Source organism: Anser brachyrhynchus (assembly GCF_964034855.1).
Source record: "Anser brachyrhynchus genome assembly, chromosome: 9".
NCBI classification, from domain to species: domain Eukaryota; kingdom Metazoa; phylum Chordata; class Aves; order Anseriformes; family Anatidae; genus Anser; species Anser brachyrhynchus.
In genome coordinates, this window is record NC_137703.1 from 3,331,758 (window position 1) to 3,347,822 (window position 16,065).

General features: G+C 39.1%; 1 protein-coding gene across 1 annotated transcript in view; it reads left to right on the forward strand.

The window, feature by feature from the left end:
• LOC308199620 (uncharacterized protein) overlaps nt 1-16,065 on the forward strand; it is a 372,210-nt gene that overhangs the window by 177,318 nt on the left and 178,827 nt on the right. The window contains exons 22-27 of the mRNA XM_080604046.1: nt 4,309-8,217; nt 8,404-8,572; nt 12,245-12,316; nt 13,643-13,797; nt 14,157-14,292; nt 15,419-15,547. The gene's annotated coding sequence lies outside the window, so the exon portion shown is untranslated. The remainder of the gene's footprint in view (nt 1-4,308; nt 8,218-8,403; nt 8,573-12,244; nt 12,317-13,642; nt 13,798-14,156; nt 14,293-15,418; nt 15,548-16,065) is intronic.

Sequence of the window (16,065 nt, forward strand, 5' to 3'; positions counted from 1 at the left end):
ATTATGCTACTGACTGCTATTTTTCTTCCTTTCATTCCTTCCTGCTACCGAGGTGTAAAGATCCAGCTTTACACCAAATTAGTTTCAGATCAATTTTATCATTTTTAAATAAGAAATCAGTCCCAAACCTTCCAGATAGTACTATTTGCTTACCCATTAATGTCTGTTGTGACAAAATATATTTGTTTTAGCTCAAGTTCTACAGAAACATTAGAAAGCAAACAAATTTCATGATCTGAGACCACTGAACTCATCTGCTAGTAGTTCACTTCTAGGCAAATATTACTTTCTTGTTGTTGGGCACTTTCTTTGTCAGTAATTATTGCACTTTTCTTGATATACTTATTCTATGTAAATGTGAAGATACTAAATTTTGACCAGTGGGTTTTATTTATGCTTATCCAATGCCTGTTGCAAAGAGCCTGACTGTATCTGCAGATGGCTTCTTCATTCACATTCCTTGATTGTACTTTGTCATATTTGCAAATTTCTAAGCCACTGTCAGCCAAACCTTCATACGAGTAGGCCACCTTCCTGGTTTGCTCCCAAAGTGTGGAACTTTAACATATGTTAATTGCAGATGATCAGGGGCCAGGCTGAAAGGTAAGGCATTTTGTAGGGGTAGTAAAGTAACTTCTAAAAGATTACTGTATTTAAACTCCAGCAGCAGAGGAGAGGAGCTCTCCTGAGGGACGAGTCGCTCCCCGCGGTGATTTGACTAGGGCTGTATCGCATCGTGTTTGCTGCAGCGGTTCAGCTTGGCAGATAGCACGGCAGCTTCAATGGTTCCGTTTTTCCTTGTTTTATTCTTCAAAGCTATGGTAAATAATTAAAGATTAAAGAGAAGTTAAACTTCAGGAAATAGATGAGGGACTAAAATGATTAGCTATTGCTGTCCCTAATGGCATCTCAATCGGGTTGTTACTGGGGCATTGCCAGCGCCTCTGTCACAACATGGTACAATGAGGATCTCTGCTATGACTTTGGGAGCCAGTTCAAGCAAACAGGGCTCTGCTTGAGCTATGAGTCTGTGTAAAGCAAGTATATTTGTATTGTCCAGGGAGGTTCTTTCCTCGCAGTCACTCCCACAGCTGGTAATCAGACGGAAGAAAGAAGAAACCTCTCCTTTTCCATGTTCTCCTGTGCCCTGATATAGGGCAAGCCCTACTCCAATCCAGAACAATCAGAATAATTATTGACACTCATGGAACAAACAGACAATTGTGTCTCAGGTATGCTGTAGGATTTGTAATGCCTTCTCCAGGAAATGGAGCAAAAATGTAGAAGATTGTTGTTACACAGCAACTGTAAAATCCCATTTTCAGTTGCACCCATTCTGGATTTTTTTTCTTGATGACAGTTTATGTAGCTTTTTCTGTACAGTGAAGCATGACCTTCCTTTTCAACACAAACTTTAGCGTGCTTATTTCCCTGGTAAGCTAATAAGGAAGTGTGTAAGTGTGTGTATATGCATAAAGAAAAAAGTGAGGCTCACTTGTAAATTCGTAGCACATTACTATTTTATCCTGTCCTCATAAATGACCTTTTATCATCCGTGTTAAATAAAATCTCTTAATATTATACCACTTTTGTGGATGAAATTATGGTATTGGCTAGACGTGTTCTACAGATATGCATAAGCCCAGCAAAATACTACTGCTGATTTCAGTTTGTGCCCTGCCTTCTGAGTAGGCACTGAAGCACACTATTGACCTCGGCAATTTGCTGCCAAGTGACTGAAGTGGTAATGAGCCACCTATGAAAGGTGAAAATTTACCATTCAGGTTTTGCATGTCTTAAGTGCATTAAAACATTTTGGGCTAATTTTTGACTGTGTCCCAACTTACGCACAGAATTAGAAGTTTGAAAGTAGCTTTTATTTCCTTCAGGCTCCAGACTCAGCTGGAATACCAGACTCTTAGAAATCCTTTCAAAACAATTTCATCATTATTACTGTAATCACTGCACAAGAGGGAAATCCTGTGCAGAATGCCTCTTGTTGCTATGGGACGTTGTGGTGGCAGTTCTGCTCACAAATTGATATTATCAATCACGATTTAGTCATTACAGGTTTGCAGCAAGATTGCTGGCCTGCAAATTGTTCCTACTTTTACTGCATAAGACTGAAGATCTACAGCACTGCAGAGTTTTAAAACATTGTCTTTTTTTTTTTAAATTGCATGAATATTTGGATTATTTGACTCCACAGGAATTTTATTTTCAGTAGAGGTGTTTCCTTGCCTGGACTGCACAGTTCTGTGTCCATACAAGAAAAAATGAAAATGCCCTTTACTCTATAGAGCCTTTTTAAATTAGAGCACTCCGTGTAACTGAGGTAGAAGGTGAATTTCAAGGGAAATCAGAAATGTTTTTATTAAACTGAATTCTATTTTCATTGCAAATTACTAGTCGCTCCCACTGAGCAGCGACATAGTCTGTTCGTATATTAGCAGACCCTTTCTGGTACGGCCCAGCCTGAGATGGAGCTTGACAGCTCCCAGCTCCACACACAAGCTGTGAAATTCTTGCTTTGTTTCTGAGCCGAGCTGGGAATTGCGCCTTGGTGTTTTCAGACAAATCATAATCCAGTCCAGATGTGTTGCCAGTACCAAATCCTGCTTTATCCTCCATGTCTGCCCCAGCTCGAGGGTCATGCAGGTAGCAGGAAGGGAGGTGGAGGAGAGTACAGAAAGTCTTGCTTTACAAGTCTCTAAAGCAAGGGATATCTTGGGACCTGGACCTAGTCCATACTGGAATTTTCCAGCAGGTCCTTTCCTGAGCTCTCCGGTGTGTCCACGTTTGCTTGTATGCAAATGCAGTCACGCTATATGATTAACAGGATAGCTACAGCTATGTAACGCTATTCACTGCTATGCAAGCCTCACCTGTAGGCATGAATTTCTAATTAAATCTGTCTCTGTGGAAAGGGGATGCGTTTCCTTTGACTGGCATACTCCAAGAGATATTTCTTCAGTTATCTTTTGCCAAGAAACCATGGTTTTAATGGTTGGTTTTGAACAACAAGCTGCAGCTCAAGTACTTCTCTAGCCTTGTGCTTCAGCAGGTGTTTCAGCTCCTTGTTAAAGCAGCCTCACTCTGCTTGGCAGCCACAAAAGCTTTGAGATACCGCTGTTGTCTTGTGCAATCATAGAATTGCTGCTCATTAGAGCAAGGACTGGTGTGGATTTTTTTTTTCCCCACTTGAAATACGAAGGTCAGACTTCCTTATTACTTTTAAGTCATTGAGAAAAGGCAGCTAGCATCATCTGGATGAAATTGGCCATCTTCAATATGGTTAAATTGGTAGAAAATTAAAGATCTGAAACTACACTCTGAAGCTGGAAACCTAGTCTGGCAATCGAACAGATAGTGCTTTAGGATATACTGAGGACACAGGGTGGTTACAGCAGAGACTGTAATATTTGTAAATGGATAATTAATTGTATAGGCACCTTAACTATTGGTAGGCAGAGGGAAGACTGGCTTGCGTGAGGAACAATTAAAAGTAAATCATCAGCTATGACTCTGTAAGCATATCCAAATCAAGAAATACTGATTTCATCTAATGAAACACCTCTGAGATATGTCTGTACACCCTGTCACAGCCTGCCTTGTGAAACTTATGGGGAAGCTTATGTATGACTAAATGCAGAATCAGTTCTGAGTTGTTTTTTGTCCTGTTTTTCATATCACTGATTGCTCTAATTCTTGTTCTAAAACCAGAACAAAAAGCCATTATCAGTTATCATGTAGAATCGAGCTCCTCTTGCCACAGAAAGATGTTTTATGATTATGTATTGCACATCCCTCACATTTATTTAGCTCAATAAACAATACCAAGACAGCTTGTAGGAAATGAATCCTCTCTGCATTATCTTGTTATCTGAAGCTGCATGCATTTCCTCTAGAAGAAAGAGTGCTGGAACTATTGTGTTTATACTTTGAAATATAACATTAAATCAACTCACAAGAGGAAAACAATTGGCTTCCCCACACCCAAACCTCCCATTATCAATTTCTATGTTTAGACTTCAGTATTCTGCAGTCTGACTGAACTTCTCTGCACAAAATTAAAAGCTGACTTTACGGCCAGTTATGATGAGTGGGATCTCTGTGACAGTGGGATATCCATCAACTTGTTTGAGAGAGCAGATCCTGAAGAATGAGGCAGCAAAAGCATCCACGTGATGCTTAGGGAGGTGGTGGTCTCCTTGAACATGATCCATGGTGGGCTGTATGGGTGGATTTGTTGGCTTTTAAGAGAGGTGGGGTAAGTCAAGAAAGGACAGGGATTTTTTTTTTCTTTAGGCAAATACTCTGGGAAGTTATGTAAAGTTTTATTTTAAAAACTAGTCCTCGTTGGGAAATCATGGGAAACCCCAGCGTAATGGCAGCTCTGCTGTCTTCATCCTCGACCTGAGGGCATGGAGGACTTCAAGATCCATGTCCTTAATCTCATGCTCTGCTGGAGGAACTCAAAGCAGAGGTAACTATACCACTTGTTGTGTGTACGGGTGGGAGCAGGAATGACCATGGGGGCTATCTACTCCATGCACCCATCCACCACTCTATGAAATCTCTTTTCTGAATTTCAGAGGTTATGTCTGCTGCTTGCAGAAGGACGTCTGTCCTTTTCTGTCCGAAGGTGACAAGAGACTGCCCGAGGAGCCACATTAAAAGTGCCATAAGTTATCCCCAATAGAAAGAGAGCAGACATTGCCTTTATTCACAAGAAACAGGGATGGTCTGAGCAAAAACTGAGGCAGCTTCTTAAGACTCAGCACTTAGTACAGAAAAGATGAAGTAAATAATTACTATACCATGAAGGTTCATATGCAGATAAATGTATAAAGGTAATGAGAATAAACTCAGCAAAACAGAATTATGTGGAAAACTTGCATGGTATCAAATGAGCTCACTGTTTATGTACCCTGACAGAGGGAATGTTTAATATCTGAACAACCACTTATAGGGAACATTGGGACTAATAAGCAGCCTAATCCTCAAAGTACCTTAGCACTTCTAAATGTCATTAAAAGTCACTCCACAAGATAAGAGCTAAATATATATTCTATCTATCAAAACCAGATTGCTGTGGGATGTGTATGAAACTATGCATATATAATGTCCTATACTTAATATTGAAGGGTAAGTTATTTATCGCTAGAGGATGTTAGGCAGGCATGGCTGGAAAAATTAGTGGTGGCTTAATCACATGAGTTAAATGGGATGCCCACCTGAACTCTGCTTTGGCATTTGCCGCTTTACTTTGGAAAGTGAGCCACCAGACGACTGAGAAACCCCAGGTGAGAAAATATTTGGGGAAAGAGGCCTCTGCCCGATCCCCTGATCCACTGGCTGCCAGCTGGGTTTGGTTGGCCAAATGTGGGAAAGGGGAAGGGGGGGATCCTCTGTCCTTTCTTCTTCCTCTGAATCCTCCTGTTAACATCGGCTACAATCTAACCCTGTGGATTATTTATTTGCGAAAAGGCTAATTGGACATTGAGGAGAAAATGATTCTAAAATAAATATTTCTGTTCAGAAGGTGAAAGCATTTCAAGATTTAAAAACATAATTAACTTCAGTAAGGGGAAAAAAAAAGTGTGCTGGTATTTGATTGACTAAGGAAAACAGAAATCTAAGCATCAAGGAACTTTCTGTTAATGGCATGTGATGTTTGAGTAGGGTACGGTGACAACAGCTCACCACACTGGTCCCGTGTGATCACAGCAATGACTAATGCATGTATTAACTCAGAGGAAGTTTTAAAATGAAATATTTGCTATCTAATCCATTACTTCTCTAGCCAATTTTCAGGGTCTTTCTTGAAGTTAATGCATATTCAGTGCAATTATTGCCTCCTCAAGATCATTTATGTGAGAGCACAAATAACTAATTAGCCATACTTCACTCCATGAAGGCCATATGAGCAATTTCATTCATTTAGTCATATGGAGAATACCAGGAAAATGCTCCCATTTACAGTAACAGGAAGAGAAATAGCCACAGCGCATCACAGGGTTGAAGCGTTTGGTGGCGGCGTACACAGATTTCACCACGAGGCTGCTCAGGCTATAAAAGGAAAGAACTGCTTTTGTAATGTGAAATTGCATTAAACTATGATTAAAAATTAATCCGACTTCTAATTGGAAATACTCTGAAATTAATGGTTAAATCCTCATAGCAATATATTAAAAGGTTACCACTGTCATTTTTTTAATGACTTCATTTTAATTATTGTGATGAGGACAAAGAAATAACTGCTTGAAAGACATATATATATATATTTTTTTTCCAGAGTCTGGATGTAACTTTTCCCCCTTTGTTTATTCCTTGATTGCTAATGTTTAGTCAATCTATATCTGCCTTTGCAAAAGTCTTTGAAGATGCCTCTCCCCACCTTTTTTTCCAATGCCTTTTATTGGGATTTCCAATCCTTTTATTTTCTATGACATTTTGGTGTAGTTTTTTGTTTTGTTTTGTTTTTTTTGGGGGGGGGAGGGGAGAGTTATAACAAACTTGTTCTGCATCTACCAGGCCATTTAAGAAAGTTTCTTGAAGCAGAATTATATTTTATGTTGTTTCAGCTGACCAAAAAATATTAAAATGTATTCAAATGTTAGCTCTTTTTTTTTTTTTTTCCAGTCACGTACACTGCTGAGATCATGAGGGCTAGGTAACAATTATTCCAGTTTTGTTATGTAAACTTTTTAAAGATATGTGTATTTGTTTTGTAATAGATTAAATAGTGTCAAAGGTGTGTGTGCATATATATATAAAATATATATAGAGCATAAAACATGAGCAAATAACCTACTGACGCTTTTTATTCAATCGTTTCCTCAACATCTGATACCAGTTGTCAGTATCAGATGACAACTTGTTGAACTATTGCCTTGTTGAACTATTTTATACATAAGTTTTGCACCTCCACACTGAATGCAATTTTCTTACTGATATGTTTATGAAAAACTGCAAATATTAAAAATGAGAGAGATTTGACCTTAACATATGCTTTGTTACTTGCTTGGAGACTGACATTGGAAATCCTCAGTGATGTCTTTTCCCCAGATTTCTAATGCATTTTCAGGAACAAGGTGTGTTGCAGAGGAAGTGCGAATGCAGGGATGAAGCTGGCAGTCTTCTGTGCGTGGGGAGGGATTTTTATAGAGCTTTACAAATGTCATGACAGGTTACAGTATGTGTGTATGGAAGCACTGGAAAACATGTTCTCTGTCTTAGTTGTTTACAAGCTCAGCACAAGTATATAAAATATAAATCTATGTTGTTGCACAATTTTTCTTGCAGAAGAATTTCATGGGGCTACGTTAAGCTGTTTTAGGTTTATGCACTTCAGCTGTCTTCCTGAATAATTAACTGACAGTCAGCACTCAGGAATGTAATGAGTCATTTTAGAAAAATTATTGTCTTCAAGAATATCTCAAACCTCTCCACTTGACAGAGGAAAACAAGTTTAAATTCCCAATAGCTATATAGCGCAAGCTCTGCCTCACCTATCTGAACAATATCAGAACTGGCACCATCCGAGCTGTTGTCTGTGCTCCAAATACGTACGGAATAATAGTCCAACTATGTTTGGACTAAAATGTAGTTTGCTCTTTTCTGAATGAAAAGAATCCTGATATACAGCTCTCCTACATATATTCAAAATTATCATTTTTTGCAGCAATGATTCTGAGGCCTAAGATGTAGTTGTGTGAGGAGGATTGCTGTCCTCATGTAGAAACTGTGCTGTTTTTCACATTTTTTTAACTTTGGAATTTTTAACATTATTTTATAAGCTATCTAATAAACAGTTAAGATATAGAAGGTATAGCACTTGAAATAAAAAGCTGAGCCTAGCTAAAATATTTTTGGAGATTAATGAGATAGATAAAATACAAAGGTTTTCTGTGCTATGAATCTTGAAAAGTGTTTATAATTGAGTGTATATTTGTCTCTACATTTCTCCTGTCTCTCTGTTTTAAGGTAATTAACACTGAGTAATGGTGACTTACTGAGTTATCTTTCAACTTTTTCAAATTTCAGATCAAATTTTAGTTATTTTTCTCTCCTGATGTGTTTACGCGTGCAATCTGACCACGTTGACCCAAATCCCTGCTGATGGTTTGGAAACCAAGGAGAGAAGCTCCACCAGTCAGAGAGTTCTTGGTGTCCTTTGTTATCCAAGCAAAGGATATGTGAAGAAGACCAGAGGTCTCTTAAAAGATAGCATAGAGAAATCTAGCTGTTGTTACTTAGTTATTAGTAATAAATATATGTGTATATATATATATAAATTGATTCTATAAGCCCTGAGAAACAAAATTACACATTCAACCTTTAATGACGTGATGTGCCTTCACTGTTTTGTTAACATAAGGTGTTGTGTCCATCTTACAGGGTGCAAGATAGGCTAAAAATCTGCACGGTTTCAAAAAGTGACTGGAAGAAAAAATCCACTGAAGAAAATCCTCGGAGGAAAAAAATCTGTCACATAGAAAGATTCCTCCTCAGTTTGAGGAAATCCTTGAACCACAAATAGCTGCAGGCTGGGAAGTCATCCTGGAAGGTATTCTTGGAACTACTGTTGTGTTCTTGCCCTTTTCTTGTGTTCTCTAAATATTGGCTGTGGGCAATGTTGGAGGACACCGGACTGTGTGCATGTTCAGTTTGAACTGGTCCAGCCGTTCGCTCCTGTTTCTATGTTATTTCTTTGTGTGTTTTCATAAAAAATCCTGAGAGACTCTTAGCTGTGTTTTTTTTTTTTTTTTTTAATTCCCACTCAGTCCCTTTCCTGCATCAAACTGGGAGGGAGATGTGAGAGAATCCCAGTGTGGTGAAGCTGTAAGAAGGCAGCTGGTAGCTGAGGGAGGGGCGCCCATGGGCCTGGGACTGGTGGGCATCTTCTCCAGACCGATGTGGTTTGGTACCTCTGCAACTAGGAACAGCACAGTGAGGCAGGAAATAATGAGCAGGATAATTGTATATAACGTGGAATCAAGAAGAATTTCTTTAGGGTACATCAAAATGATGTGGAAAAAATCCCAAGAGAGCATAATGGGAAGACAACATATCATGGCTAATAACATACTAAATAAATTTTATTTTACAGTGAAATATACCAAGGGCTGGAAAGGTTGATACTAAAAATAACGGTGACCTGGATGTACCAAGTGTAGCAAGAGGAATGGCTCCTGCCTTCTTGCAGTGGGTCTGCCTGCGAAGCACAGGGACATCTTTGGGAATGGGAATGACAGTTGCAGGCATGAGCTGCGTGATCCCCGACAGATCAATTTTTATAACTTTAGAACAATGAAAGAAGCATAACATATTATAAATTTAAATTACCCTGCATGATCTTAACTCTACAGATGCAAAGGTCATTAAATAATGTCATTCTCAGCCGTACGCCACAGGGAGCTATCTATCACATATTATCTAGCATTCCGATGGAAGTAAAAATGATTAATTTTTACTGTCTCTTGTATAATTTACTTATTAATGTTACGTGCAGGACAATATGGGCTTGATAATTTGGCTAAATGCATATTGAAACTGAGCTTTGTATTTTTCTTTGAAGAGAAATCTCTTACAGCTAATGCATGCTAGTAATAAAATCGTTTAGATGTAAAAACTTGGTTTGAGTTAACTATTTAGGGAGGTTATTGTTTTCTGTGAACCATAGGCATTTAATATCCAGAGTAATAAAATAGCTACTGAATAGCATTCTGTAGGAAATAAAGAAAAACTACATGCCGAAGTGGGTCATGGCTGCTCAGGATGCTGATGAGGTCCCCAAATGTCCCACCCCAAAGAGCACATGGTATCCCATCCACCAAGGGCTAAGCTGAAAGGATCAGCTGTTCTATATGTAAAAAACCAACCAAACAGACAAATAAAACCTCTAACAGGATTAAAAATGTGTCTGGAGAGTACATTTAGGCCATTGATGATTATTTTAAAAGGGTAAATGAAAAAGCAATACTGCACTCGTAACTACTTTCACTTGAGAGCTCTGTGATGTACAGAGTTTTAACTGGAGCATGAGGAAAGCTCCTGCACTATTTTTGCAGTAAAAAAATATGCTCAGCTCAACCCCTTGTTGCCTGTTCTGTCTGCTGGGCTGCTCTGGGTGCTGGGCCAGTCTTTTAGAGGTCCTTGCTGTCGGCTCCCACCCCTTTCTGGGGCACTTTGCTGCGCAAGGCTTTTCCCTTCTTCCACTTGCTGGGACTTCAGAGACAGGTTTTTTTTAAGCTCAGGGCCAGTCTATTTGCTGTCTGCCATGCACATCCCTTTCAGGGACAGCTACGAGGTTTCCTTGTCTGGTTAGCTCCCGAAGTATCTCTGTGAAGAATTTTTATGCACCCAGATTATGCGTATCTCAATCCTGTAACAATCCGGGTAAATAGGATCCCATAATTTCTGTCACACAGATGTTCCCACAAAGGCCCGTTCCTACACATCCACTGACTTTCTGACTCTGATTTAGAAATGTGGGTGGCGGGGGCCAGCCAGGAGCAGCAGCGCAGGGACCTCGGAAGGCATTGCTGCGATGAAGCAATTTTTGCAAGGTGGACAGCACGCCCAGATCGATCAACAATGCTGCAGACCCAACGGCAGAGAAAGGAAAATGGGAATTTGCAGATTCAATTATTTTTTTTTGTTTCTTGCCAGAAAATGGCTCCTATATTCCCAAACTGATTTGGTCATAATCAGGTTGTGTTTTATTTTGTTTATTTCTAAACCATGCACATACCTAACTGCATGTACATTTCTTTCTAAAATATTTTAATAACGGCAAATGGGCAATCAAATATTTCTAACAGGTAATTTTGAGCAGCCCGGAGAAATACTAGCAAAACAGAAAGCAAAAGCAAGCAGCTTCTGATATTAAAGCAGAAATGTTTGCCTAGACCTAAAGGGAACACACGTAGGACCAGCAATTTAAAGTCACCTTTTGGCACTGAATGTTAATGTTCATTATAAGCTCACATCTTACCTTGTATTTTTCTAGCAGATAGGAGTCCTTTGATAGAATTAAAGATATTTTTTATTCTGAACTTGAATAAGCTTAAGTAGTAGATGCAGCAGCCAGGCAATGTGTTGTAATTAGGCCACCTGTATGCTAAAAGATATTTTACAGAAATAATGTTTTTCACACTTCATTAATGTTCAGATAGTTAATGGCAAAATGATCTTAATTAAAATTCCTTTGAACAATTACCTTGTGACAGGAAAATATACATGAAAAATTTATTTTGAGCTGTTGTTGGGAGGAATGAATTTAAAATAGAAACAAATATTCTATTGGACTTTTTGGATATTATCAATAATTATAATTGGTAAATCTGAGCTTTTTTTCCCATCTAGCAGTTATGGAATATCCCTTTTCTTTGAGGTCTCATTTTGGTTCCTATCCTTGCTCCCCTGCACACTTTGGGAAACCTGGGTTGAATTTTCTGTGGAATTAAAAACAATTTATTAAGTGTATATTCAAAGTTCTGTTGAAAAATGGTTTTGATTATGAAGATCTCTCGATGCTTGCAGATAATAGATTGATGTTAATAATTATAGTACTTTTAATAATAACATTTCTCCTTCTTGAGGAACTGACTATGTGTAGTTCCACCCCCCCCCCCCCCCCCCAAAAAAAAAGGAGACACCATGGTCATCTGATTTTCGCAGAATCATAGAATCAATTTTATCACTGTGCAAATAATATTTTGTACTATGATCAGTGTTTATCTTGAAAAAATGCTTTGTATAAAAATGCATTTGATTCCATCTTTTAATACTCTATTTATAAAAGGAAATATTGAATTACTTACAGTTGCTATCATTGTTTTCAAGTAAAATTATATTTATTCTATTTTTACTATTGTCATAAACCGTTCTGTAAATGCAGGACAGGTCAGATAGCATAGATTTCTGAAAAAATGTTACACCTGTGAAAACTTTATTTCTGTGGCCCAACATTTTAGTATTCAGCTCATTTAGCTGACTGCTGATCTCCTTTAGCTGTCATAGAGTTCTCATGCTTGCTATCATAGCGAAGGAATATTCCATCAGTCATTGCTCATTGCTCCAGCACATCTACACTTACGTGTTCTCCCTTCCCATTAATGCTTTTTTCAATTATTTTTTTTTCCGATGATATGTTATTCTGAAACATTTGAAGTTCAATCTCATTCACATTTCTAATGTGTCTGTTTTGCTCCTTGCTGTTTTTCTGATCTCCTAGCTTCATCGTTTGCTCCTCTTTCCCATATCGTTAGTGATGGTACTATGACTGGGAATAATTCAGCGCTCTCAGGTACTACACTACAGTCGTGTTTGTGATATATATGGAGGTGATGTTTTCTTGTCCTTTGTGGAGCCCAGAGGATAGAGCACAAAGCCTAGAGAGGAAAAAAAAAAATGTAACTCATGGGTTGATTTTTGGAGCTGAGGAATGAGGATTTTTGTCCCAGCTGACTGTATATATTTATAGTTAGCAATATGAATACTGTCTAAAATATCCAGGGTGTTAGACATCCATTAAAAAAAACATTCCTTGTCATTGCTATATGTAATTGCATTTCTCCTTTGGTGTATACAATTACCTTTTGGGTACCTTTCTGCAGGAAAGGTGCTCCATCCCGTTATTGCAGGATATTCTTATTGCCAATGCAGAGAAACACCAGTAACCTGCAGCAGTAAAAAAGGAAGCGAGTCTCCTCATAGTCTGATCTTTAGTAGGAGATTTAATCTTAGGCTGATGTCATACCATCAGAGAACAATGCTTTCACAAATGGACCACAAACGTTTAATTAAAAGTTCTTAATTAATATTTCTTTAATACACGCTCAAGAAGAAAGTTCATCACGCCATAAATCTCACATCCCACTTGACATTTCTTGGCTTTGAGAAGCAGTTCCTGTTTAGGCTTGGCTGGAGCCGGCGGGCACACGGAGCAGAGCACCCTCATAGCCTTAGTGTTAAGGGCTAGTCTGTGAGAAGGTCACTTTAATTACCATGCTGATAACAGCGTTCTCCTACAGAGCTATGCATGCCCTTCGGCCCTACAGAGCCAGAAACCACCTAGCATCTGGATGACAATCCAGTATGATACCTCCTGAAAGATGGAAAGCATGACAGATATGTTTTATTCAAAGGCTAGACACAATATGCTCCATTTCATGTAACTGGTCAAAGTGCTGGCATTTTGTTCACGAGGATGAGAACTGGCGAGGGGTCACGAGAGGAAAGTTTGACTGTAATGAGCAGCCTGTTGAGCTGCCTTGATGCTTCCTAGGAGGAATTTGCAACTTGGAAAGCACTAAGACCGTGGTTTAATCTCTGGCACAGAAATTTGTGATCGCAGGGATAAATCTGAAATACTGCGTGTTATCTAATTCTGCGCATAGCTTAGAAAGGATACATAAGAAGAAAAGGGTGCTGTACTGTAGGTTAAGCCTGCATACAAAGTGCACTTAAGGAAGTAGCTAAAGCCAAATTTGTATCACTTATTCTGTGTTATCTTTGAAAACTCACAAATGGAAAAGACGTTTTTAGTTTATGCATCGTTGGGGGAGAAAACAAAAATCCTGAAGAGCGAGTATCTATCACTGGCTGTAAAGATACGTTATTATGCCTACAGTGTGTCCTGACGGGATGTGACTGAAGAACTTCGCTTCTTTATCGGTTATTGCTGGAAAACCTCTCGTGCAGTCAGTGTGCTGCCCAGAAGGACTCAGTGGAGCTCTGATCTCCCCAGCTCGTGCAGACCCCAGGGCTTTGATGTCTTTGTGCCAGGTACACTGCTTTTCTATCTGAACTGTTTTTCTCTTGACCTTATGTTTGTGGTGGGAACCACGTATGTCAGTACTGAGTCCGTGGCACCTCTCGGACAAGTATGTACCTGAGGAGCTCATGGATAGAGCTGAACAGCAGGCAGTTTGTTATCGTTCTTGTCTGCTGTAGTTATAAACTAGCCGTGTTTTATTTTTGCTGGATATTTTCAAATCATTTCTTTTGCCTTCTCTTTCTTGGAGACAATAATTTGAACACAACCCTTCTCTGAGGGGCATTTGTGATGGATACAAGGGGCAGACTGCAGTGACAGCCCTTAACTTCGTGCCCTACATATCCTTCCTCTGTTCTCATTGAACTAGGTTCAGTGTGAAGCTCCCACCACAAAGATGAGCCCTGTGGACAGATGGCCTTCTTCATATGCATAGGAGTTTGTCCAGTTTTTAAGCAGGCCTGGCTGATACCTGGAGTTGGAGTTTCCTTGCAAGGTTCACAAATGTCCGTGTCTCTTTTCTGCTTGTTCCTGGGCACTATCCAGCTTAATTTGACCTCTCTATGGCCAAGAGAAGCCTTAACAATAGGCAAACTACCTATTTACCTCTATAATATTCTGGTCTAATTGGCCCACCTGATGGCATCCCTCAGGCTCTGAGGACAGGCCCAGGGTGTGAGCCTCCCTGCCACCTGAGCCACCTTTGCCTCTAATTAATCAACTCTTGAATGTGCCTTATGGACACCAATCAGCTGATAAACGGCCAAGGCAGGACTGGGTTACCAGAGATTAACCGCTCAGGCCGGGGGGAGTTTTCCAGTGTGCAGTACGGTTTGGAAGTTAAAAGTACCTCAGAAATGCCTGCGCCACTGAACAGTCACAGCAGTGAATGCAGCACAGACATGCTAGTAGATACTCACTTTTCATGTTTTACCAGGTTTTAAAGATAAATTCAGTGGATTTAAGAGGAAACCGTCTTTCTGGAGTGCTAGGAATTAAGCACTTGTGTTGAATTAGTTAAAAGCAAAGGATCTTTTTCCCTTTCATTTTGCATTTGCTTGGGCCTTTAGTCCAATGTTATCTTAAAGTAAACCATGTATAAAATGGTACTGAATGAAAATACTAATGTTTATTTCCATTTCATGCTGGTATAAATTATCTTTCAGTGCTAAACGTAATAAAGTAGCAACCCACGAATTACAAACAGGAGGGATGGAAACCTATTTTCACTGTGTATTTATTCAGGCCATATTACTGGTGTATCTAAGGATCTCCTGAGGTATGGATGTATGCTCACAGCATCTCTCTCAGGCAGGTTGTGTTTTTTCCACCTTACAGATAGGACCTGAGATACCACGAGGTTAAGTGACTTGCCTGACATGACACAAGCAGTCTGGAACAAAAGCGAGAGCTGAATGAACTCATTTGCCTCTCAGTTCAGTGCCTCAGTCACAAAATGATCCTGTAAAATAACTTTGCTGAGGAGCTGTGAAAATCAAGGATGAAGAGATTAAAACTTTAGGGGAAGAAATACCAAGTGCTTTTGGTTGAATTTATCAGATTATTGAAAACTAGAAGGAGCAATTGGCTAGACCATTGTGTGAATCTGTCTTTTCATCTGCTCTTTTGCAGCTACATCGTTCCCCCGGGTCACTGAGGTCCTAACCAAGACACTGCTGTGTGCATAAAATCCTGGGCTCAAATGCTCCGTCTGGTAATTGAAAGTGCAAAGAGGCAATTAGGTTCAAACTTATCCCATTAGTAAGTGTATATCCAGGATCAGATCTACATTTTGCATTCTGAAGGCTGAAAGGTTTGGCCTGTAGGAATATCTATCTGTATCACATACTAAAGCAGCTGCCATGGCTTCTGCCAACATTTCTACTTTACAGTCCCATGTTTGAACTATAACTTTGCTATTATATATGCAAATATTTACATTTAAGTGACCCTTTAGAGCAATATCACTTTAAGTAAATAATGTTTGCAATGCCCCCAAGTTCAGGTATTAATATTTTTATCCTTTTTGTGCTGGTATGAGTTCTCCTTCAGTGCTCAAAGTAATTAAGTATTAACCCATGAAGTGCAAATGAGATGGAAGCAGGAAACCTACTTTCCTTGTTGATATTTACACAGCTTGTATTTTTTGCTATTTCAAAATTTAAGTTATGATCATAGATGTGTCATTTTTTATGTTGAAGGAAGGAGCTGTAACCAAAAGTATAAGTGCTGTAAGTTCATAGTTCATTGGAACAGGCTCGATCTATTATCTTATTTTA